The following is a 27,166-nucleotide window of genomic DNA, read 5'->3' as shown; positions in this document are numbered from 1 at the left end:
CTTCCACCGTATTTTTCCCCTTCAGAAAACAGTATTTTATCAAAACACGAAATTCCTTTTTTCCCATTTTTTTCACAATAACAAAAGTTACTTCACAAAAGACGCTCTATCTCACAAACTAATTGACTTACAGACGTCAAATTTTGACACGAATCATTTGAAGGTTGGTACTATATAAAAATAATATGAGTTTAATACTAGCGACGCCATCTATGTGTCAGACCGGGGACTTATCAGCCAACCTGTTATTACAAAATCTTTATGTTATTTAAAATTTCCACAATGTACTAAATTGTACTAAATATATCAATAGGGTTTGTACTGATGTGAATTCCCATATTTATTATTCTTTTTTAAATATATCAACAAAAGTGTAGTTTGCCCCAAACACAAGTTTTTTTTATGTTATTTACATTCAACTGTATAGTTGTCAGCAACAAAAACCTGTTTAATCAAAACCCAAATGTTCCGTTTGAACTGAATTGGCAATGACTAGTGTTAAAAGTTAGACAACGAATCTCCAAAATAGGTGGGACAACTTTTAATGCAATCTCATTAAAAGTTGTATTGCAAAATATTTTATATTTGCTATTTATCACGACAAGAACACGAGTTTCAAACATCAGCAGGTTGAATAAAATTTAATGAGTCTAAAAGTGGAAGTAGCATTGGAAGAACATTAAGAGTAACTAGGAGAATAATTTTAATTTAAAGAATTCGGCTCAATAATGAATAATAGTGAGTATGAGATATTCCATAATAAATAGGATGATAAAAACTCCTCAAAAAAACAAACATTTATGGAGTTTTTTTATAAGTGTACCTTTATGCGTACAATCATTTATAAGATATTCCATAATAAGTACGATGATAAAATTCCTCAAAAGACAAAAAATAATATATTCTAAATTTATACTTTTTTATTTTGGTCAATTGGTATATGAAAGTTTATAACGCCTCCTTATATGGTGTTTAAGTCGATAGCTTTATCCAATCAAAAGTTGCAGAGTTATTATATAACCACTGTGCAGCATACGAATAAATGAAATATATTCGGGTCCCAACAATCAGATTGAGTACTTGTGGTGTACCCCACATAAAATTCTCAGAGAGAATAAAAAGACAAGAGGACGAAACTGTGAAGCGAGACTGCGTCAATAGGAGGCAGTCATGAGGAAAAATTCTCTAATATCATGCAGTTTTTGTCATCGCTTCTCTCAAATATCATACAGTTTGCGTCGGCGTCACCCAGTTCAGTTCTGCCAGCTTTACGAAACGTAAGGAAAATGGGATTTAGAAGCTACTTTGTAATAACAAATGTTCTTTTATATAAATCCTTTCATTCTATTAAACTTTTTGGCAGACAATTTGAAATTATGCCTTTAAAAACAATTTATCAAAACAGCGCTTCGGCCGCAACGTCGGTAATACCAACGCTGCAGGCATTGTGCGACATCTATAATGTTGACATTTGTTGTTTTTGTAGAAGAGAAATTTTCGTCCTCTTGTGTTTTTATTCTCTCTGAAAATTCTAACATATAAGTTGCCATACACATTATTTGTTCCCATATTCTGCAAATTTTTCTATCACGCTGTCTATATTTCTGATTACTCGTTTCCATGTAACTATGCGAACTTTTATTTGTAGAACCAAGAACCACATACATAAGATTGAAAATGTAATATTAGAAATTTCTTATTTGTTATTACTTCTATTTATCTTAATATACCAACACTCGAATGCAGTCAATCGTATTAAGTTGTTCCATATCGATTTTAGGACGTGCAAATGTTTATATTTAATCTTAATTTTCCCCTTCTATCCCCTACCAATACCAATATATCATCCATATCAAGTTTATGTATTAAAACACAATGAATATAGAAACGTCTCAAAAGGAGAAGAAAATAAACCATTACTTGTTGGTTGGTTCTTGAAACCATTACAAGGATATTGTTGATTGAATTGCTTATTTATTAATTTTTTTGTTTTGTGTCGTTTTTGTATTATTGCGGAATATACTCCCATTTGATGGACCAGGATGTGATGATAAACTGTCTGATGGTAGAGATTCTGTAGGAAATGTGATGAGCATTGATTGATGCGAAAATGAATAAACTCAATTATAATTGAATATTGGAGGAATTTATCGACTCATTTTTGTAACCAATGATTGACGTGTATATGCAATACCTAGTGTTTTATTTGATTATAGTATAAATTTCATTTTTGCAGTCTACGCACTGTAGTGTTGACAGTTTGTGGTGACAGAAATCTTTAACATATGGACATTTTTACATTTTACGGAAATCAGTTCCAATATTATAAAGTTTAAAAAACGTATTGGAATGTAAATTGAGCTACAACTTATATTTAAAATAAAGTTTATAAACTTTGCTTCAAATTTTTTTCATAAAATTTAGGATAAAGATTTTGGAAATTTGCGTCCCTCCGTTAAAGATGCATGTCTCTGAAATAAGGCAATTTTCTTTAATATAAAGAAACACATTTTTGATTTAAAGAAATCGTCCTTAAATTAACTGGAAAGTTGAGCTTTCGAAATTACGATATCCCAGCAAAAAAAAACATAGCCAAAACAGTAATGAAAATACTGTTGTTGCTATGAATTTTATATGGGCTTGTCATAGGGCGGAAGTAATCTTCTCAATTGATTGATTTGGTATTAGTTCTTTAGATGTGATGATATTTTCAATATTTTTTATTTATTTCAGTATTTCCGATTTCATTTTCAAAAAAAAAAATGGGGGAAAAAACAAACTTTACTTAACTTTTCTGACGTTTACCTCTAAGTAAGGATGTTTTGAATAATACTTGCCAATATTATATTGCAAATTCTATGTCTGCCGTAAAATAGATTGGTACACTTTTCAAATATTTTTTTGGAAATTTCTAATATTTTTTTAATTTTTTCTTACTGTTATTGGTTAGTTCTTCTTTATTTTATCTTTATAAGAGCATTTTCGGATTTTGGATTTTTTTATGTAGTGTTAATTAACTATCACTGTCACAAGTCTTTTTTAATACTCTCTCTTCTTCTCGAACTCTTTCTATTTTATGCTTGTACCTAAATATTTTATATTCAAAAATATGATGGTTACCCACATAATGAAAATAATTTTCATAATTTTTCAATTTAAAATGATTAATATAGGCGCGCCCGATATTATTTAACGTCAGATAAAATGAAAATTAAATTTTACAGTATATTTTATATAAAATTTACCTTTTTATTTTTTTCATCGTCATCGTTGTCATAATCTTGAATGCAATTGAAAATCTCCACGGTAGGTTGAATTATTTAAATCGAGATAAAAAAACAACGTAATTGTTACATATACAATTCATTCCACTCATTTATTTATGTTTTCTATTTAATTTATATTTTCGTTATTTAAGTGGTGTCATTGCTGAGTGATTATTTAAGATTTGTTTTAAGCATATTTTTTGTCGCCTTCGTTTGTTTGGCTCATTGCGGTGTTTGCCATGTTCAACGCCTCTTCAATTGTTCATTTTTTGCTCTGACTGTCCGAGGCGGATCAAATCTGTTCCATGGCTCCATGGTAACAAATTCAATGGCTGGTTGACTGAGAGAGCAGTAACTGGCTAGTTGGCTGCCTCGCTGGAGCAGCAGGGTATTGTTGGAAGATTTATGCGATTGCAAACACGGGATTGTCACAGATTGTTAAACTTAATGATGACAACAAATCCAAAATGAAAACAAACAAGATCCCAAATGGATAGACAGACGAACATATTTCCTAAACAAATAGCTAATTAATTTAGAAGGAAAACTAAAGGTAAATAGTAACTGGAGGTAACTGGAGGGCTGGCAAAATATTTCTTTGCAATGGAATCCCAGTTACTGCCATCACACATTTGATTCGATTTCATTTTCCAGAAAATTTTGAAACTTTAATTTAGTTAGAAATGATTCAGAAAATGTAGCTATTGCCACCGATCCGCCGAATTATATTTTCCCTAAACGAAATTCTTTAGATCCAAAAAGAAAACTTCGTTCTTCTCTCACAGGGAGAAAACTCTTAAATACAAGTTTCTTAAGAAGTTCCACTACATTTTCTATGCCAGAGAAACTTTTCAAATTTAAATATTCCATAATGAAATCCTCATAAATAAAATGCATGAAAAACAAAAGACACATTTAAAAATCTTGGTCATTCTCAGTCCCCTGCGATGGTCTGCATATATTTGCAGATCCTATTTTTCACACACCCTATTCAAAGCATACATATATCATTTGCATTCCATGTTTCTGCATCTGAAAGTTGAAGCCACCTTCCTCTTTCCTCAAGATTGCTCAAAGATGTATTCGACAAAAAAGTCCAAGTGCTAGGAAACCCAACTAACTTTTATTGTGCATGGTTGGTGGGTGGATTCCGTTGACAGCTGCAGTTCTCTCCGTTCAGTTGTTGTTTCTTGATTTTTTTTGCATTTGAATTTTTATGTGAAAAAAGTGAAAATTATGGTTATGTGGAATAACCAACAACATTGCCAAATGATTCAAAGGCAAGGGAGAACCCTGGTTATAGATGTGGAAACTATCAAATAGGGACAAAGAAATCCAGTATAATGTACAAATTTTCACATTCCCACATAAAGCCAAAGAAAACTATTGAATTTGTTTCCCTATTCCACCAATATAGATGAAGAACAATGTATTAGGGTGCCATATCCGAGGAGCATGTAATAAGCTTACAGTAGGTCTCAAATAGGGATCAAGATAGAAACATTAAGTTAATTAAGACGATGATTGCCAATTAACTTTTTAATCGGACTCAGAGGACTAACATATCAAAAATTTATTTTCAAACAATACATTTTTAATCAACCTAAAAACTCTAAGCCAGTTAGAAAGAATCAATTAAAAAATTAATTGAAATTAGCTAATGAAATCAATTATTTTTTTAATTCAGTATTTTTTTATGCCCAATTAAAACTATGATTGATACTGATTTTCGCCATTAAAGACATTTCAATAAAAAAATTAATTGGATGAATTAATTTCGCGATTGAATCAGCAATTTCTGTTTTTTTTTTTTGTGTAGTGTTAACCGACGTCTATAGACTTCGGCGGTTATTTACAAGAATCCACATATAGATAAAGAATATGATCACCTCAAATATGTTTTAAGAGCATAAATTTACTTTTTCACGAGTGGGATGTAACATATTTGCCGCAACTATATTATGTTTCCTGCAATAATATATATGATTGGCGAGATAATAATATTATTGTTACAAAAATTGTTTGTTTCCCATGAACAAGCAACATTATACTTTGGAAACATGTTCGAGGTGATCATGTTTCTTCTCTGTGTGCATCATCATTTTCTCGTTATTGCCTTTCGCACAATTGCTAAACCGAAAGATTTTCCTTTTTCCTTCCTCTAGAACGAAATTTTAAATAAATGGCATTCCCCTTTCTTATATAGTATTTTCTTTAAGAGCAGATAAATCGAAATTAATGAAAGCGATGAGTCGATTTTCTCTATTTTTTCTTTTACTTGTTAAAGATAATTTTTCGGAGGGTTCAATTGTGGTTTATTGTTGGGTTTAATGAACTGCCTGAATTTATTCTGATAATTGGTTGATAGTTTTGCTGCAAGTAGAGGATGCTGATGAGGAATGTTGTAATTCCGAAACGTGCGTCCATCCAACCATCTTGCAGTCTATAGGGCTTTGCCCAAATAAATTTGACAAACATTCTTTTCCTATGTTGGTTAAGCTACACTTGTAGTTTAGTCAATGTATGGTTTTAAGCTGAAATCAAAAAAACAACAACAATGATTAAGGAACAAAAACCAACAATAACAAAATAAAACGAATGAAAGATAATTTTTTAGCTAAAAAAAAAGCTTCCAAAATTTCGTTCTTCAGAACGTGTAGTTACTGAACGTACTCCTAAACCTTTTGCTTTTACGGGTAGGATATCTCTAATTATTTCTGGGGATTTTTACTCTCACCATATCAGTACCAGATTTATCCATTCCTCTTTTTATAGCAACATTTTATAGTAATGGTGGTAGATAGTGCTCCTGTCCATATGCCTTTGAAATTCTGCTTGCATTTGAGTGGCAAAACTACGTCTGTATCTTGGGAGGTCGTTTATTATCACCGGTATCACAGGACCAACATTTAAAGTTGTAAATGCTTTTATTATTGAACTCCGATTCATGACATTGGAGACTTATTTAATGTCAAAACAACCATATTAGCAAACTTTCAACCAAAACAGACTAGTTCACGCAATGTAGTCTCAGTAAACAAGTTCTTACTTTAAGAACGCACATTATTCTTTGACTGCAATCTTGAATCGATATTGGTTCTTAGATAAAAATTTTTGGGAGCCACCGTGGTGCAATGGTTAGCATGCCCGCCTTGCATACACAAGGTCGTGGGTTCGATTCCTGCTTTGACCGAACACCAAAAAGTTTTTCAGCGGTGGATTATCCCACCTCAGTAATGCTGGTGACATTTCTGAGGGGTTCAAAGCTTCTCTAAGTGGTTTCACTGCAATGTGGAACGCCGTTCGAACTCGGCTATAAAAAGGAGGTCCCTTGTCATTGAGCTTAACATGGAATCGGGCAGCACTCAGTGATAAGAGAGAAGTTCACCAAGGTGGTATCACAATGGACTGAATAGTCTAAGTGAGCCTGATACATCGGGCTGCCACCTAACCTAACCTAGATAAAAATTTACCAATCTCTCCAGATTCGATATTAAAGTATATCGTAATTTTACGAAATTTTTTATAAAAAAATTTTCTTGGTAGATAAATGTGTCCTTTCTGTTACAAAAATGCCTATAATTATAAGAATATTGCATATTTTTTGTAAAAATGTTATATAATGTTCTTCTTCTATTGCTATCTGTAACAATTTTCCTTTTCTTTCACCAACTATATTTCCTCATTGAGACTATACAACCATATCAGTTGAAGTGTTGTGGTGGTCTAATATAAATGGCATAATACTATGCACATTTCATTGGCCGGAGGTAATAATGATGGGTGGGTGGGTGCAATATGTGGTTTGGTTATATTGGTGATAATGCAAATGTAAGCTCATCATATGAAAACTTCATAAAAGCATTGACACATATTTCTTTTAACACATTTGGCACAAAATGAATGTAAGCGTGAATGCTTTCAGAGATATCCACAAATTTACATACTATATGGGTATACAACAACAAGTTATATGTATATACTCTCCGAGAGTATCAAACAATATCATCTGTTTTTAATGAAACAAAGTATGAATTTTTAATTATTGAAAAGTCTATAAACCAGCCTAGCGGTAACACAAATTTTCTGGTGCCTTGACAACCATTTCGGGACTTTAAACGGACATTTACCATCTTAACGACATCCTCATGCGTGCTGGATCGCCAGGAAATCGCAAGGCGGTACCCAGTTGTGCCAGTTCATCCGATTTGGAGTTCCCTACACTGAAAAAAATAATAATAAATATTGTCGTGAGGTCAAAGATTTCATGTTTTTAAAATACGAATGTAAATTTTGCTTAGCATAGAAGACGCATTTCTCTAATATAAAGTTGTTTTCCTTGTCCAAAAGTCGATAAACTGTTCAATGAAGTCGTATTGTCCTTATAATTAAACGATTTCACTTAAAAATGGGTATCATAACATGAAAGAAAAAATGTTTGGGCTAAGGTCAACTTGACTTTAATAATTCAGAAAAATTCTTTAAATTTAATGAAATTGTCTTTAAATTTGTTGTCTTTTTGCATCTTGACTACAAAGCAAAAAATCGTTCAAATATAGGACATGTTTTTCAAAACTTTATTTTAAAGAAGTTTTTTACTTCAAACATAGCATAATTTATACTGGAAGTCGAGTCTTAATTTGAAAAATATAGTTAACTCGTTTTTAAAGTACTTTGATAGCATATGAAGAAAAATAAGCTGAAAAAAAAACAAAAAAAATAAAATTTGCTTCCTAGAAGCAAGTACACAAATTGTGTCTTAAAAGTATCCTTACTTGTATTCTCCGCTTCTTTGGCTCGAAATCAATACCAAAATTTTTAAAATAAAGACAAAATCTGTGGACAAAATCTTTACTTTTTTCAGTGTATATCAATGTATTAATGCACATCCATTACGTGAATATGTTGTTCAAATATTTTGTTAAGTCAAACTTTTCAATATTTTAAAATAATTTTCTCTTAATTTGTATTGTAAAAGTAGGTTTAATACTTTTTTTTAATTACTTTTTTTTTGAATATGGTGGTAGGTCGTTTAACCCTCTAATACACCAATTTTTTGCCAGCTGATTAAATATTCAATGTTAACTAATCAAGAAAAATTTATACGGTAAAATTTAGTATATGCTACAAAGGCTTTTGAACAGGTTCAACTAAGTTTTCTTTTTATTTCATTCATTTTTGTAGACTTAAGGTGTGTTTTACTAAAGCTTCTCTATTCAATGAAGTGCGCCTAAAGCCGGGATTGGGCATTAGAGGGTTAAGTAGACACGAAAACCAACTTGCGAAGCAGTTTGAAAACATATGAAAAATGGCGCCCAACATGAGGCCTCTTTACAAACAACAGAGTGGATCGTTACAGGATAGTTTTGCAATATTCTTTAAATTTGGGACACAATTTTTAACTCCCAGATTGTAGCGTTGTAGACAGTTGGTCATAAATTGTTCCTTAATGACCTCTCAAATGTGATCAGGGCAATTTTCTTCATTTTCTCTTTCAAGTACAATATATTGGCCCTAATATTGAGCAAATATTATGAGCTGAAATGTACACTACCTAACTTTCGTTAGACTGTAAATAATTTTCCAAAGTATATGTGCATCACCGTTAATATTTTCTAATGCCTCTCGAACTATACTACTTTGCTTCCCATGTTCATTGAATTGAGAATAAAATCAAGCATCGCATATGACAGTTGATAAGATAGAAAGATGGATAGAAAGATAGATGGTGCAGATACACTTTCAAATTACATTAGAGCGCAATCAGGAAATTTTTCCAAGCATCGCATTTAATGGAAAAATTCCAATAATAGAAGAAACGTCAGTAGATCCAAATGCCGATAGGAATGAATGAAGAGTCAAAGGAAAAGCAAACATAATCGCAATAGCATAGAAAGAACCTTAGGTATCTGTTAATTCGAAATAACATTTTTCGTTAGCTTAAAGCCAGTAACATGCATGTCGTTCATGTCACAGATAGCCTGCAGATGAGACAATGTGACCACATTAGCTTCACAAACAACATCGACAAGATCTCTTTAGTTAAACAGCTACAACGAAAAATACATAAAACAACAAAATACTAAAGTGCCCATTAGCCAAACACAAAAATAAGAATTAAAGGTAAACGTTGGCAGGCAACAGCAGCAATAGTACTTGGAAAGGAAGAACGATGACTCTAATGGTCCTAGGTACGAGAACATACCGTATTCTTTTTGTCGTTTCCTATCCCTCTGTATTTGATTGGTATGTCTGATTTTCAGTCTTACAACCGTCTTGATGGGGGCTTATGTTGGAATCCCCCAGGATTTATTTTCACTCCAACAGTAAAAGCAGTCTCGCATCATCGTCATCATCATTAGCCAGATGACATGAAGAGACATTGACAACATTTGTTTATAACAATCTGCTGGAGTCACTAATTGTCACCGTTCAAGCACTAGAGGGGGATTGTTGTTCAAACTAAAATTAAATGCAATTAAGAGCAAATTCCACAAATCTTTCCGAAATCCTAAAAATATTACCTGTTGATGTTATTCGTTCTATGGAGTAAACATTTACCTACACTCGTTGGACAAAAGAGGAAAACTGAAAATCCATTTTTGATTGGAAGCCTATGGGAATGTGATTTTCTTTTAGCATTAATTTCCTTCTAGTGTTGTTTTTTTGTGGCAGTCACTTTTAACATCTAACACAGTTTTGCCATTTCATTGGCTGCCAAAGCCAGCCTCCTTGGAATCTCCCGACTAACAATAATCGAAAAAATTTACTGGAAAAACCTCTGCCTGTCCTTTTTACCTTTTTTGTTGGTACCGACTTATCAAGATAACAGCTACCAATTTTCAAGATTGCCCACTTGCTTTGCATCACTTTGCATAACAATGAGAAATATGCTCCAAATACTCATACCCATAGCTAAAATTCTCTTCACATTTTGCATGTGTGTTTGAGTAAGCAACATCCTTTTGCCATTTGGCGGTGTGATAGGTGGTGTGTGAGTTTATATGCGAAGAAATGAGTACTTCTTCCTGTCGAGTGTTGGCAGCTAAAGCTTCAGTACAGTGTCACTATTTGGTAACGTTAATTTATTACAATACCAAGGGCCCTAAAAGGATTTCCAAGTTAAACATAAATAAACCATTTGGGGCCAGCATTGGATTTGGAATAATAGGGTGGCCCACCAAAAAAACAAAAATGGCTGTTTTTCTCAAGCCTTTACTGACATGCACATTAAAAAAAATTCTTCTTTATTTTCAATTCAAACCTGAGCTTAAACAGAGTGTCAAAATGCCGTTTGGAATTTTTCCAAAAAAAGAAAATGAAAATGCTTAACAAATTAATTGAAAGTAAGATCATAATATTTGCTCTAAGAGTTATTTTCTTTAAATATAGGATACGAAACTTTGAAATTTGCACCTCTCCGTTAAAGCCGTATGTCCCTTAAGCAAAGAAATTAACTGATATTTTGAATGTTTGGATTAAAGAAAAAAAGTTACAAAAAATAGAATACAGAAGTGACTTATATGGGAAGCAACTTAGACTTGACTGATTGGGAGCCAGCGTAGGGCAGTGGTTAGCATAAATGGTTTTAATAAATCTCAAAAAATTAAATCACATCTGATATGCATCCACCCTAATAAACCAAAAAATATTTATGGCAGTTTCTGTTCTATGGCACTCTGGGATCTCTGGCCCTACTCACACTGCCATCATGAATTCTGTCCTGATTTCGGTTTATTTAAAAAAATTCCCTCATAGATTTTTGCCACCACTTAGCATCACCACTGCCATCTATTTTTGTTTTTCCACAGAAGCCACGAAAATTAGCAGCATTTTTATTCCTCCATATTTTCATCAACAAAATCAACACAATGAAGCTTAATTTGCGACACTTCATTTTGACGTGGTGAAATAAAGAAACAAAAAACCAAAATGCATTTTCAAATATTTGCCCTTGATACAAGGCAGTGATTTGAAACGAAATGGAAATCAAGGTCAGGCTATGATCGGAGACCATTTGTGATTGCTAAATTAAGGTGTTTTATACAGTTAAAAAAAATCTATTTTAAAACTAAGACCACTCATAATAAAGGCCATAAAATAAATGGGGACCTTGTTTTAAATTATGGTAAATCGATGAATTCAATTTAATTATATTTCTTAACATAATTATTATTATTATGTTAACATAAAATTATTATTATGTTAACATAAAAATTATTATATATCTTAACATAATTTTCTATAGAAATGAAATTTTAACAAAAATTTTCTATAGAAATGAAATTTTGACAAAATATTCTATAGAAATAGAATTTTGACAAAATTTCTATAGAGATAAAATTTTGAGAAAAATTTCTATACAGATAAAATTTTGACAACATTTTCTATAGAGATATAATTTTCACAAAATTTTCTATAGAATAAACAATTAAAGGAATAAAGATTTTTAAATTAAGTAAAATTAAATTCTATAATCAAGTTAAAATATCGTAAAGTTAATACACAAAACATTTGCAACACGGTCTTAAAGGAATACATATCAGATATTTTTGCAAGTTACATTTGTTGCTTTTAATATATTTAGGTTTTTTTCTTTTTGTGTTATTTTAACAAAGTTCTCTATTGAAATTTTATCAGATAATTTGGATCAATACTAAACTTACCTTAATCAAATGAAAATGGCACAAGTGTGCCCTCCATCAGATGTTATCATATAACATGCATGCTGAACCCTTTTATTCGTTCCATATAGGCAAAAAAAGTGTTAGACTAAATGGTAGTAATGAAATACTACAGCGTGATTACTTTTACTTATCTTTCTCCATGCCCAAGCAAACCCTGGCAATGAATCATTTATGTCCGTTATACACTAAGAAGAATCTCAATTTTCATAAAAGTTTGTCAAATTTTTGACAAACAAAATTCCTCTTTGTTGTAGAGTATTTATTTTGTAAGCAACCGATGCAACGATTATCTCTAATTTTTTTGTTTGCCTTTAAAGATTATTTTTTTTTTATTCAAAAGGAAACTCTCTCCTAAATTGCCATCCACATAAAAATTATTCTTTCAGTGTAGTTACATACTCTACTCATACTCGCTTTTGAATAGCTTCCCAAACCGATTTCTCTAAGTGCATTTTACAAATATCGTTAAAAAAAGAAGAACTATGGAGGAAGAAGTGTTGATGAAAATACAATAAAACGAAAATATTTTACTGTTCCAATTTTACAAATAATAAAAATAAAACACAACCACATTAAATGCCCTGTTTCTGGAAGTATGTGAGGCACGTGTATTATTGTCAGTACAAAACATTTGTGGTGAGAAAATGTACCTGCCGTAATTTTCTCATGGCGATAGGGAATGAAGCTCGAAAAAAGGAGGGTAAACTACCACATTGAGAAATTACCAATGTCAATGGACTTTTTTGAAGGACAATGGATAACGACAAATGTACAAACATAATATATAGATCTGTTTTTATGGACATGCATGTATGTATATATGTGGTGTAAGCAAGCAGGATTAACAACAATAAAAATAACCCCTTTTTTAAACAATGTTCAACTTGAAATACACAAATATCGATTGTTTTTTCGATATAAAAATACTTACATATTTGTTTGGTATGATAGCCGAAAGGCTTGCATTTCCGTTAAAAAAAAGTGGAATGAAGAATTTTTAATTTAAGATAAAATTTTAGCGAATTGGATAGATGGTATTGGCAGACAGTTGCAAACATGATTTTTTTTTGAAATCGAAATCTATGATGAAATAAATGAAACCTAATTTATAAAAGAATTTCTTTACTTAAAAGTATTTTTCATGAACATCGCTGAATAGATTCGGGGAACATTTCGACAAATTAAAATGTATACTTGAGGTATGTGCGAACTGAAAATTTTCACAAACCATGGCCGCCTACCGTTGATATAGGACATCACACATTTTTTAATATAAATTAAATTATCTTTAAATTGTATCTTAAGTAAGGAGCTGAACTAGTGTATTTCACGACTTTATTATAAAAGACTCCTTTTATTTGGAAAATGTCACAATTTTTACTTGAAGGCGAATTTGAGTTAGGAGTTGCGTTTAAACCGTTTATAGACTTTGATATTGCATGCCTGTAACTAGAAGATAATCAAACTGTGATCCGATAACCCAATTTGAGACATTAATTTTTTTTTTAAAGTATGAAAAACATATTTTTTTTAATTTCACAAAAAAAAACGTAAACAGAGATTATACACTGAAAAAAATATTGACCTAATATGGAAGATTATGCAACTTAAATTTTAACGCAATGCTAAGGGCAAAATTCTTTAAAATAATGACATTTTAATTAAAAGAAAGTTTATAATTTTTTTCATTAAATTTAGGACAAAAATCTTGAAATTTTGCGTAACTCTATTGAAGTTGTAGAAGTTTGAAGTAAGGAAAATGTTCCTTAAAATAAAGAAAAACATTTTTAATTTGAAGAAATCGTCTTTAAGTCAACCGGCTTATTGAATTTTTAAATTTAAGATAAAAATGCTTCAAATATAGGCTAAGACTTATTTTAAGGATTTTCATCTTTGGTTTAAAGTTTTGTTAGCATTAAGAAAACGGTTTTTACTTTGAAGTACTTGGCATAATTTGGATTTTGAAACTGGAATTTGTTTGTACGTGAATACCTTTATTAATATATCGCAAACAGAGAATAAAAATGCGATGAATGAGATCTGTATCCAATTTTAATTTTATCTATCCTAGATTTAAAGCCAGAGAGGACCCTAAAAAATGTCTTTATTTAAAGAAGCCGCATCTTTGGCTAGGAATCAATACCAAAATCCTTAAAGGAAGGTCAAAATCTTTGGATCCAAGTAAACTTTTTTTGAGTGTAGAATAAACAGATTGTGTAAGTTTTTAAAATTTTTTGTAAATATAAAATTCATGATATTTTGGACAATTGAATAGCAAGATTCAATAATTTTGGTAACTAAGCATTAGTAATTAAGAAAAAAACTTTTTATTTTAAAAAATAAATATATTTCATAGTACTTTTTAATACAAACACAAATTCAAATAAAAAACGTTAGAGTTTGTCCATTTGTTTTATGTATCCATTTCTAGGATAGGTTTCAATTATTCTTGACTACCACGTCAGTTGTTTGTTTTTTTTTTGCCACCTCCACCCACTCAGTACCTAGTCGCACGATCATTTGGTCTAAACGTGGTAATAGCTAAAACACTAAACTAACTAACCAAAGCTAAGAGTCCAATAACAATCGTCACACTCGAATTCTTTCCCCCGAACTCTGAACAACCCCATACACAAGCAAATGGATTTTTAAACACACACCGAACACACTAAAAAATAAAGCAGTGTGCAATAGCTTCATTCTCACGCATACATGCACAATTCGAAAGACACAACATAAATATATCGCTAATAAGAAAAAAAAAAAAAAACAACTAATGTGAATAACGGTAAATGTGTTCGCACTGTTACACATGGTGGGATGTAGTCGCAGTGGGGGTGGTAAATGACCGTACTGCAGACCACAATTTGCATCTGTTTTCAATTTCTAAACAAGCCATTATTGTATTGAATAAATATTGAAAACAATATGAAGTAAAAACAAATTGAACATTTCGATTATGTTTATCTGTGTTTAATGGTCTTGTAATTCGAATAATTTATGTTGCCATATAATTTCAAATTCATAAAAGAAAAGTATTTGTACCACAAAGAGAACGGGTTACGTCTAATGTCCGTAGAAAAACGGAAATTTTCCTACCATGGCACTAAAACATTTTTGATAAATTTTATTTAAAGAAAAGCGTGATTTCAACAGACGGACGGACGGACATGCTCAGATCGACTCAGAATTTCACCACGACCCAGAATATATATACTTTATGGGGTCTTAGATCAATATTTCGATGTGTTACAAACGGAATGACGAAGCTAATATATCCCCATCCTATGGTGGAGGGTATAAAAATAGTTTTCCAAATTTTAAGTATATATAACCTTGACATGAGAACGGATTTGTGTTCCCAAAATATACCAGACAATCTAAGTAAAACATTTTTTTGCACGAGTAAAAGATATTTTGGCTTCTTGCTGAACCAAATGTGGCTTTTTCTGTGCATTCGTCAAAGACATTCGTTAGATCCACGCCGCCTTTTTCAGTGGATATATTTCCTTTCGCATTTACTTTTATACTTGGACAAAAATCTTGCTGGCACACATCTGTGGCTGGCATTTATAAATATTCCCTATGTGTTTAACAATCCTGTAATTTAACAAAATTATATTTTGCAGGGCATGTCAATCAAGTTCTGCCATTGTTCCAAAATAGTAGATTTAAAATTAGGTCAAGTCTAGTTTAGCACTTTGCTACTATTATGCTATGAGAGTTTTTTTTCGCCTTATGATATATTGGTCTGGTAAGGAAAGTAATTTTTGCATGAGCAGCAAAAATAATTCCGGAAAATCCATATCCATGGCAGAAAACATAGTAATGGACACGATAATTGTGTAGGTTTTGGTGGCTATCGCTGAAACCTCCAAAATACGAACCGAATTCAAATGGGCCATCGAACTGTAGTGAATGAGCCACCCTACCCCCATCAGCAGCTATTATCATGTTGCGCATGCTTGAACGGCACGATTTGTGGTAATTTTTTTTTCTTGGCCCAAAAAAGGTTTACGTTGGGAAATTTTTGTTTTCAGTTTTGTTTTTTTCGTATCGTATGAGTTGTGTTTGCCTATTTGTAAGTGCAAAATAATGAAGTAAAACCACAAAGCATTGAATAGCCAAACTAAATTTAATACCCAATTCCCAGTTAAACCCAATTGCCACAAATGGCAGTACAAGGAAACCCCAAAATTTGAATTTAAAATCGATGGCGAAAAGTGGCACATAAAGGTGTTACCTTCTAACTAACAACGGCATGCAATCCTAATGAAATGCGATATTTGTCGAATCGACCACAAAATCCAGGCAAACATTGATTGAACTGGGTTTGGGTAGGATGGGAAGAAAGGCCGTCTGACTATATTGAACTGAACTGTTGTTGGTTCATCCAGACATTAAGCCAAACTAAAACGTGATTAATTTATGTTGGCTTTACTATTGACGTTTGGCAACAAAATAGAATTGGGAGAAAAACTAAAGATCTATGGCCATTTGTCTAAAAATGAATCTTATGCAGCTTGAATATCACAATATGGTTCTTACTTTCTTTTCTATATTCCTTTGCCTCCAATCACAAAGGAGGAAGAAGAAAAAAAACGAAAGGTGTTTTAGTTGGCTTCATTTTCCTCAGCGCAACTTTAAAACTCAATGGTGTGGAAAAATCATTGAAAAAAAAATTCACCACATTTAATCTAAACGAAAAGTGAGTGTGTATGTAGAAATAAGTGGGCTCGTTTGGAAATTTATTTTAATTCGAATTTTAAATAAAATCATAGTCGTCCCTCTAGCAGGGAAGTGTCTTGATTCAGCAAAACCTTTTACAATTTGTGAGATGCCTCTCAACGCCATTTGACCTCGAAGAACTTTGGCGCATAAACTGTGGGTGCTGTCTAAATTACCTTTGAAAATGAATTTTTGTTGTTGTGAGGAAACTTCACGGAATATCGTTGGGGTGTTCAATTGAATATTTCCAAAGGCAGGCTATGATATTTATAACCACCCTCCTGCATTGTTAAAATAAAATCGTGCTTATGCGTTTAATTAAATTCTATTAATTCGTTCCCTCAAAGAGATCAAAATCAAAAGTGGAAAATATTTTCGCAAGCATGGAAACGCTAATTAGCAACGGTCCTTTGTATTGATATAAATGATTAAAAAAAACTAAGTTTTATAATTGCATTTCATATTGTCTACACTCGGGGAAATTTTTTTCTAAGAAAATGGTTTTTACATAGACAAATACTAGAAATAATGTTAAAGGATACCTTTATAATTGGGCTATTCAAAGGAATTCTAATAAAATCCGAAATACTGAAATGGCATCACGTCTAAAGAATTAATGGGAAATCAATGCAAATGCTTAAAAAGATGATTTCCGCCCTATGACAAGCTTATGTAAAAATCATTGCTTCTGATCCGCATTTGCTTCACCTCCGCATCCAAAAAGAATATTTTCATTATACTTGTTTTGCTGGGTATATACACGCAAAGAAAAAAAACGTTTGGAAAACGTGTACCGAAAACGTTTTTCTTTTGTTAGAGTTTTTTGAATTGCTTCGAAAATTTTAAACTTTTATCACCAAAAAAATTCGTTCGTTACAACATTTTTATTTTTTTTTTATAAAAAAAAAAAATATTTTTGAAACAACAACACAGTCCATTTCGTTTATATCAAACACTGTTCTTTTCTGACTTTAGGTCTTCAATAATAACAATGTAATGTTCAACATTTTTTCGGAATCTTCCGAACATATCTGGAATATATGTAAAAAAAAAACTTTGGTCGAAGCAGGGATCGAACCCACGACCCTTGGCATGCAAGTCAGACGTATCAACCACTGCTCCACGGTGCCAAATTAACTGTTTGTTTCTGTTAAATAAACTTTGTTTATTCGCCTCGTGGGCGCCGCAAGCTATGCTATATAAATATAACTTATATGGATAATTATCTATTAACGACTATAACATGTACGTAGCTCAGTGGTTAGTGTGTTGGCTTACAAAGTGCATGGTCCGCGGTTCGATTCTCCGTCCAGGCGAAAGGTAAAAAAAAATTTTAAAAATTTATAAAATCGTATAATTTCTTCTACATTGTTGGTATTACAGGAAAAGGTGTTAAGAACTAAAAAACCTCGTGGATGTGAGAAAGATGTCAGGGAAATGCAATTAGCAAGAAAACAATGTTTTTTTTTTGAGTTAGTCTTTATGAAATTGTTTTTACATCCTGGAAAAGAATAAACGTTTATCACAAAAAGCATATACTTTTCTTCCAAATACACTTCCTTACAGCGAAAAGCAAATGAGGGACGAACTTTGTTTGTCTAAAATTTCGTTTGGGAGGAAAGAATTATTTTTTTACGTGTACTTCAATCCTAGACAACTTGTCTCGGAATATTCACCAAATATGAGTATTTCCATATTTAGTTATTTGATATCTAAAATACCCATATCAATATTGCCATGGTGAACCAATTCATACAAATGTAATTATTATACCATTGCACAATAATACTATCTTCAAATTTCAAATGGCATTGCCATCCGAATGTCTGGGAAAGTAGCGGAGAATGAGTGATCAGGTCGGTGGGGATTTATGTGAATTCTTAGTCGATTTGAGTAACAAACAACAAATCAAGTTCTCCCATATGTAACTGTCACTCTCCGTCATTTTTGATGGTAATTGACAAACATTAAAATATTACTGCAATTACAATTACGGTATGGTTACCATAGCTTTACAAAAATTCAAGCAATATAGCACGCACTACGTACCCTCTTCCTCTCTCACAAATGGATTGCAGGGTGTTGGTATTACCATGTATCTGGTGTTGTTGGTTTTGTTTAAAAATAATTATGGACTTGAAGTTCTAATGTTTCCGCAAACAGACACTTATTATATATGCTTGCTTTTACAAACACACACCGCACCAGATACATATGTACATGTACACAGTGTATTCAAAAATATGTTATACAGTCAGTAAACAAATTTTGTGGTTACCTACATAAACTCATCTTACACCACATTTACCGGCATCGCTACTTAGAACATTAAGTCAGAGCAAAGTTATCACACAACAATTGTCGTGTCGTGCCGCTTTTGGTGGATGATGAATAATGAGGGGTAACATGATTAACTTGATCTTCCGCAGTGTAGCCTTACGCTATGTAACAACCCGTTATGTTGAATGTTGCTAAAGCTGTTCAAACACCAAGTTTCTAGATTGCGGTAACTCAGGTTTGGATGCTCGCCTTTTCTTTGCCCCACCCGACATGAGTTGTGTGATGTCATTAGATTTACACTTTTTTCTCTCTGTGATTTCTAGATGTGTGCTATATTTGGTAAATGTGTGTGAAGAGAGAGCACTTAATTTGCTATATTATGGGATAATGAGTTTACATGAGTGTATGTGTGTGTGTGTTTGAATGATATTTTGAATGTTGAATTGCCAACAAACGATGAATAAATTCCTGGTAACAATGAATAAATTCTATACCTAAGTTATGGGGTAAAATTATCAAAAACACCATATAAATCATATACACGTACAGAAAAATGCTTCACTGATATGCTTATTTAGACCATTCAATTGTTATAGTGCATGTATTTTGTCATCATGAAAAACATTCATTTCATTCATATTTTTTCTTCTCGATCAAATTCGGTCGCTTTTTGCTACGAAAATAAAAGATATGATAAAGAACCTTTGCCAATGTGATGTACATTAATTTGGTGATAATGAAACTAATTAATCGGATCTTTATTTAATCTTTCTCTGATGTACTGTAATACTGCACGTAATATGTTAGATTTAATTTTATCCTAGTTCTTAAATTCATTTACTCCACATTTCTTCAAGCCGGTAACAAATTGAGAATTTGTACATTGCAACGCTTGTATACAAATTTTGAACACTTGTGGAGAACTTTGCCGAACTACTTCATGCATTTCATTCCGACAAGTGTAAGGTGATTTAGATAAAGAATAACTTTCAACATCAGAACCATAAGAATGAAGACAAACAAAAAATACACAAGTGTTAGGATACCCCAACAAGAAAAATGGTGTAGTATTAAAAAGTTTTTGGAGGGAGATTATTCATCAGTATAGAGCAAAAAGTTCTTCATAAGCTTAGAGAAAAGACGAAGTGTTAGATGTAAAGTTTACATGTAATCCAGAGAAAACAAAAACTAATTTAAATGTTGAATATCAAATGATATGGGAAACATGCCAATCAGAGATGGTCTGTATACAACTATTTAAGGTTTGCGACTGTCGCAAAGTTGTAAACGTCACATACTCGTCGTAAATGTAGAAAAAGTAGCAAACGTCGCAAACTCCAAATACTTCAGACCCTTCACATAGGCAGCGAATAATAATCCAAGATGATGATACGTGCGAAGAAGTTTCAATTCTCAGAAATGTTTGTAAAATTATTAACGAGCTTAAAAAACTTGAGAATATAGTTATTTCAATTGGAAACTCGAAGCCAAAATTACTATAAACTACTCGATGGTGCAGTAAACGTGACGGTCGGTACTCGCTCATGATTAACATTTCACAAATTACTGCAGAAACTGGAAGGAAGGAAAACATAAATACATTACATAAATGAATTGCTGTTAAGAGAGAACTTTATAATATCACTTTTTGGCTTATTAGTTTAGATGGACATTATGGACCACGAAAACCAAGAATAGTTTGAAGTTGTGAATGGGAGACGTAAATCTAGTAGAGTTTTGAATATATATTGTATTTATAAAGCATTTTTTTCATACCTTTTATCGGGGAGCTTAACTAAATTAAATTAAAAAATATTCACAATTTCTTTAATTTCAAATTAGGTTTTCTACACTAGGTTTACGACTTTTGCGACATACGTATTATACCGTCGTAAACGTATGTCGCAAAAGTCACTGTTTGCGACAGACCAACCCTGATGCCAATATACATAGCGAAGACAAACTGTATCAAAAATATCTAAGATTATCTATATTCTTTAAAATATGTATTAAGGCTATACTTCAATCTTTTCAAGGACTACCGTATGGATGAAAACGATTGTAAATAAAAATAAACAATATTAATTTGTATGTCCTATCAAACTAGACAGGTGTCATCTTTTACCGTCTTGTATATTTTATGAGTTGACATTTCGGTCTCATTGAAGCTCAGCATTTTCCCATTACCATTACCTCTTTTTCTGAATTTCCCGTTCAAGGTATTACTCAATAAAACGCCAAACTACCTTTCAGACATTTTTATGGCTTCATTTATTGATATCGTCGCAGTCAATCAACTGTGTATCTACACCTCAGATATTCATTGAGATGTGTAGTAGTCCATACAACACCACAGCTATGTTGACAATCTATGGAAATAGACCCTTAATGGTTGTTGCTATATTAAAGTACGTGATATAGCCTACAATAAAATCTGTTGATGCGGCGTTACGTTGATCTGAGTATGTAATTACATTTGGTTTTTGAGGTTTTATTTTTTCCTCCGTCAAGCGGATAGGGCCGAAGATATTGATTTATAGACATTGTCAAAACAAACCCCTTTAATGTCAACACCAAAGGTTTACATATAGAAAACTGCTTACCTTAAATGCTGAGAGGAAGAAAGGGTTATGTGGTTAGATAGCTATAAACACACGGGATTACGTCTGAGATATTATTAAATTGGATCGGAGATCTGTAATCAGATTTCATACCATATTCATAATCATGTCAATATGAGGATGCTGTATTTTCCATCTTAGACTAAAAATAAAGGCTGAAAGGCCAACTATTTACCAGCGCTTTATTATATAGTAAATAAATCTGTGAGGTGTAGATCTTTAAGATCCTACTGGAGCGTGGAAATCACGGTGTAGGGAGCCACCGTGGTGCAATGGTTAGCATGCCCGCCTTGTATACACAAGGTCGTGGGTTCGATTCCTGCTACGCACGAACACTAAAAAGTTTTTCAGCGGTGGATTACCCCACCTCAGTGACATTTCTGAGGGTTTCAAAGCTTTTCTAAGTGGTGTCACTGGAATGTGGAACGCCGTTCGGAGTCGGCTATAAAAAGGAGGTCCCTTGTCATTGAGCTTAACATGGAATCGGGCAGCACTCAGTGATAAGAGAGAAGTTCACCACTGTGGTATCACAATGGACTGAATAGTCTAAGTGAGCCTGATACATCGGGCTGCCACATAACCTAACCTAACCTAACCTACTGGAGCTGGGTCCAGTACAGTTTTTTTTCACGCTATAGACGAAAAGGGCAATTTACTTTTCTCAAGAAGGACATTTTTAACAGATCGAATTTCGTTTGTATGAACCATCATTATCTTGTTATTTTTCTGTAATTCGTTGATTTTAGCCATTGTTAAAATTTGTACATTTAAGGTTGCAATAGTACTCTGAATTTATTGTTTTACCCTTTTGCAGATAGTCAAGCAATAAAATACCTTTGAAGTCCCAAAAAAAACGTTGCCATAACCTTACCAGCCGTTGGAATTGTTTTTGCCTTCTTTGGGGCACTTCCTCCAGCTTCATTCCATTGTTTGGATTGTTCTTTTGTCTCTGGAGTATAGTGGTGGATCCATGTCTCATCAACAGTTATGAAACGACGCTTAAAATCCATTTTATTTCGCTTAAAACGATCCAAACAAGCTTGAGAAATGTTCATTCTTATGCATTTTTGATCGACTGTTAACAAATGCGGCACCTATCCTGCAGAAAGTTTTTTCATCTGTAGTTCTTCATGCAAAATTAAATGGACTTCCATGATATTAGCAATTTCACGCACTTTTATTCGTCGATCATTTAATACCATATCATGCACTTTGGCTACAATTTCTATTGTTGTTGCTGTTTTTGTACGTCCACTACGAGGTTCATCTTCAATGTTTGTACGACCACGTTTAAATTCAGCAACCCAATTTTTACTGTTGCATATGAAGGAGCACTTTCACCTAACACATTCACCATATCATTATGAATTTCTTGTCCCGATAAACCTTTTTTATGTAAATATTTAATGACAGCACGCATTTCTAATTTTTCCATTGTAAAAAAATTGCGGATGCGTCTTTTTTGAACACCTGTTTCTAGATGAAGGAGTTGCCAGATCGAAACAAAATTCAAGATGTGTTCATAACAGAGATGGAAGTTTCCAAAACACTTAACTTTTTCCTGTTTATACCGCGCTTTTTGTGCTACGCTAAGAAGTTTCCGAACTACCCTCGTACAATATCCTATTTTATAGGATACAACAAAGCTTCGGTTTTTTGAATGTTGTTTGAGACGTTCAGCAAACCATTGCAGTTTGCAAACCCAAATTAGCATGATCACATTGCATTAAAAAGGCATACGATATACATGATAAAAGATACGAAATACATTCATACTGAATCAAAATGCAGAAAAAATGTAGTACCAATATCATTAGAAAAAAGGGCTAACGTAAGGCATGATTTTGAGAGAACTAACGAAATCCCCCGCTGGACTGGGTACAGCTGTTAATATGACTATGTGTGAATGCAATCATTTTCTGTGGCACTTTGGTTTTGGGCAGCAGATACGTAGATACATTAAAAAATAAATTGCGGTTTTACCCCATAGTATCATGCAAAATGTAATGTGAAATGTGTCAATATGAAAAGTCTGGGATTTTATTGGTTAGACATAGAGGAAATCGAATCGAATTTCAATATGTAAACCAAACCCCGTAATCCATTTTCAATTTCCACTCGAGGGCAACTTACATATATAGGTAAAGAGGATGTATAATCCCCATATCTCTTCTGCCCTCAATGACACTCAATTATGAGTGTGTGGTTAATTTACCTGAATTTGTCTTGAATGGGGGAAGGAAATCATTGCCGGATGTTGTGTGTTTAAAAGGAAGAGGAAGGGCTCACATGTCTGAGTGCAGTTACAAAACCTAATTTACAAATTAATATCAATTGAAAGTTACATATCGAAACATGGTGAAGTTAATAATAAAATTAATGGTTCGAATAAAGTGAAATGACATAAAATCGAGAAAATATTAGGTTTCATAAAATTTAACGAATTCTTATCCTTGTGTAAATCTTTCTTATAATCGAATACTCCCATCAAACAAAACTTTAAATTGTTTGCCAACTTCAAAGCAATTTTTGTAAAATTCTCCATTTTGTACTTGCAGCCCAGAAGATGACATAGACTGTAACATTATCATCCATTCATGACTAAACGAAGGTAAGTGAAACACGTCAAAAATTTTTAATTCTCTTCATTTTCCTCTAACACTAAAGTTTACGAAGAATATCCGTTTTTAAAGAGGGTGATTCACGTTTTCCACGTCAATTAAGAAGGGTAAAAACAGAGATACAACATGCAAATCTATCAATTTTCAATGAATGTATGTATTGTCATTGTTTTCAAGAGACATCGTGACAATTACAACACCCTAAAAGAGCACGTTATGACACAACAATGACACGCGTAACTTCGTGGTAAACCTGATTGTTGTTAATCTTCTGGAATAGGAAGGAGAGCTATGAAATGCTATAACATTCCAAACAATTGCATAGTTGTGGGCATATAAGTTGCTTTAAATACAGCATACTTTTAGGAAGAATTTGTAATTGTTTCCCCCTTAACATTGGCATTTTACTTAACTAATTCACAGCTATAAATTTAACTTAGTAAAAGAGAATGTAATAAATATTTTGGGTTAAAGGTTTTAATTAATGTAATTGAAAATGCGGAGGATTACATTTACTACACTCACATAGCTGATGAGCATGTTCTTCATTGAATTGTAATAAAATTTACGAATAAAAGTAAAAGAAAAAAATAATTAAATTCGTGGATAGTCATTAAGAATATTAAACGAAACATGCTATAACAAGGAGAAAAACTTTCTATCAGAGAAATGCTTCTTATATGCTTAGCAACAATCGTATTTGTATTATAAGGACAATAAATCTTTGTACTCATGGCAATATTTTTTTCAGTGTATCTATCTAAATAATTGACCACATCATAAGATGTCTTTATGCAATTAATTTGACCACATTTGATGAATCGTATAATACATAAGGGTAGAAAACACAAATGTAACTGTCACATAAATACTGTGACCACAAATGTTTACCATATATCCAAAATGTTCCCACGCTTTCATGCTCCCCGCACGCATATGGCCTTGAGTGTAAGAAATCAGTGCACTTAAAAATCCCACCACATGCAATGTCAATGACGTGACCTGTAAACTTATTATGCCTGACTGGATTTCCCTAAAGATAATCATATTTCTTCCCACGTCCGGTCACAGATAATTGTCCACAACAATTCAAATGAATTTTTAGATATTGAATTGGCTACAATAATAGGTTTTAGGAGATTTATCAATAGGATTTTTATCCATATAGAACTTATTAAACATTAAGATTTTATCATAGGAGGCCATAAATAAAACAGGCATGTCACGTCTAATAAAATTCAAAAACTAAAATAGTATAACAATGTTGTTCTCTTGTCAGAATACTAAGAGGGGTTACAATTAGGATGTTTTATGAGAAAGAGATGTTAAAATTATGAGCATATACTTTAATATCGTGATACTCACAATTATATATACACTCATTTGATTCTAATGAATTCCAAAACACGTCAATTACATACATTTAAGCGGGGTTACAAATTAGCATGTTTTAAGAGAGAGAGATAGATAGAGAGGTTAAAAATACGAGCATAATACACTTAAATCTGTAGTCTTTGGAGCCTAAATAATGAATACGAAAACAACACTGAAAAAACAGTGAACCCACCAGGAAGAAATGTTTCGGTTAATTTTAGAAAATTTTGAATATTTGTAGAAAATTTTAACTAAACAGTATTACAAACGTTGGCATCACGCCGATGTCATCAAAATAAGTAAATATTTTTCGACAAATTCAAGAAAATTTTTTAGACATAACTAAGTTTTTTCACTTGTTAAAGAAAATTTTGTAGTTTAAAGGAAAAATTTGGAGTTCAAAATTGCAAGAATGTCTTTAGTGATATACGAAGTTGATGATGGACGCATTTTTGGTAAAATTTACAAATTTAAAGAAATTCTGAACTATTTTGTAGAAGGTACGAATTTAGTTAATCATTATGCTTCATTTGAGTTTTTTCCTCGGTTTTAGTTAATTTAACTAACGTAAACAAAAAATTATTAGAGTAAAGAAAACTTTCCCCAAACATAATAATTCCATGAACTAAAATAAAGTTAAATTGGCTTCAGTGGAATAGAGAGTTCACTTTTTTTTTGAGTGAAGTCAGTCACATAAATTTAACTACGAATTTTCTTACCTTGGATATCATGTTAATTGTTTCTGAAAGAAAAATAGAGAAATACATATTACTAAAAAATTGTGATACGCAGAAAAGTTTCTTAATTTTCAACTTTGGTATGTGCATGGAAGTTTCTAACTCACCACTATAAAGCAGAAATAAACAACAAAATAAAAACAGAAGGATCCTTGGCTTTCTTTACTTTAGCTGTAGAACACTAACGAAAGGTTGAATTGGATCTAAAGGTTTTGATCTTTACTTACACATTTTGGAATTTATTTAACACTAATGTTTGAGACCTTTTTTATACCCTCCACCATAGGATGGGGGTATATTAACTTTGTCATTCCGTTTGTAACACATCGAAATATTGCTCTAAGACCCCATAAAGTATATATATTCTGGGTCGTGGTGAAATTCTGAGTCGATCTAAGCATGTCCGTCCGTCCGTCTGTCCGGCTGTCCGTCCGTCTGTGGAAATCACGCTAACTTCCGAACGAAACAAGCTATCGACTTGAAACTTGGCACAAGTAGTTGTTATTGATGTAGGTCGGATGGTATTGAAAATCGGCCATATCGGACCACGTTTACGTATAGCCCCCATATAAACCGATCCCCAAATTTGGCTTGGGGAGCCTCCCGGAGCAGCAAAATTCATCCGATCCGGTTGAAATTTGGTACCTGATGTTAGTATACGGCCTCTAACAACCATGCAAAAATTGGTCCATATCGGTCCATAATTATATATAGCTCCCATACAAACCGATCCCCAGATTTGACCTCCGGAGCCTCTTGGAGGAGCAAAATTCATCCGATCCGGTTGAAATTTAGTACGTGGTCTTAGTATACGGTCTCTAACACCCATGCAAAAATTGGTCCATGTCGGTT

General features: G+C 32.6%; 1 protein-coding gene across 1 annotated transcript in view; it reads left to right on the top strand.

Annotated features, from left to right (window-relative positions):
- LOC142223180 (uncharacterized) overlaps window positions 1-27,166 on the top strand; it is an 87,538-nt gene that overhangs the window by 5,429 nt on the left and 54,943 nt on the right. Inside the window, exon 2 of the mRNA XM_075293043.1 lies at window positions 24,141-24,193. The gene's annotated coding sequence lies outside the window, so the exon portion shown is untranslated. The remainder of the gene's footprint in view (window positions 1-24,140; window positions 24,194-27,166) is intronic.

This window comes from Haematobia irritans, chromosome 2 (assembly GCF_050003625.1).
Source record: "Haematobia irritans isolate KBUSLIRL chromosome 2, ASM5000362v1, whole genome shotgun sequence".
NCBI classification, from domain to species: domain Eukaryota; kingdom Metazoa; phylum Arthropoda; class Insecta; order Diptera; family Muscidae; genus Haematobia; species Haematobia irritans.
Note: the sequence above shows the minus strand (reverse complement) of the source record. Positions and strands in the feature narration are given on the sequence as shown.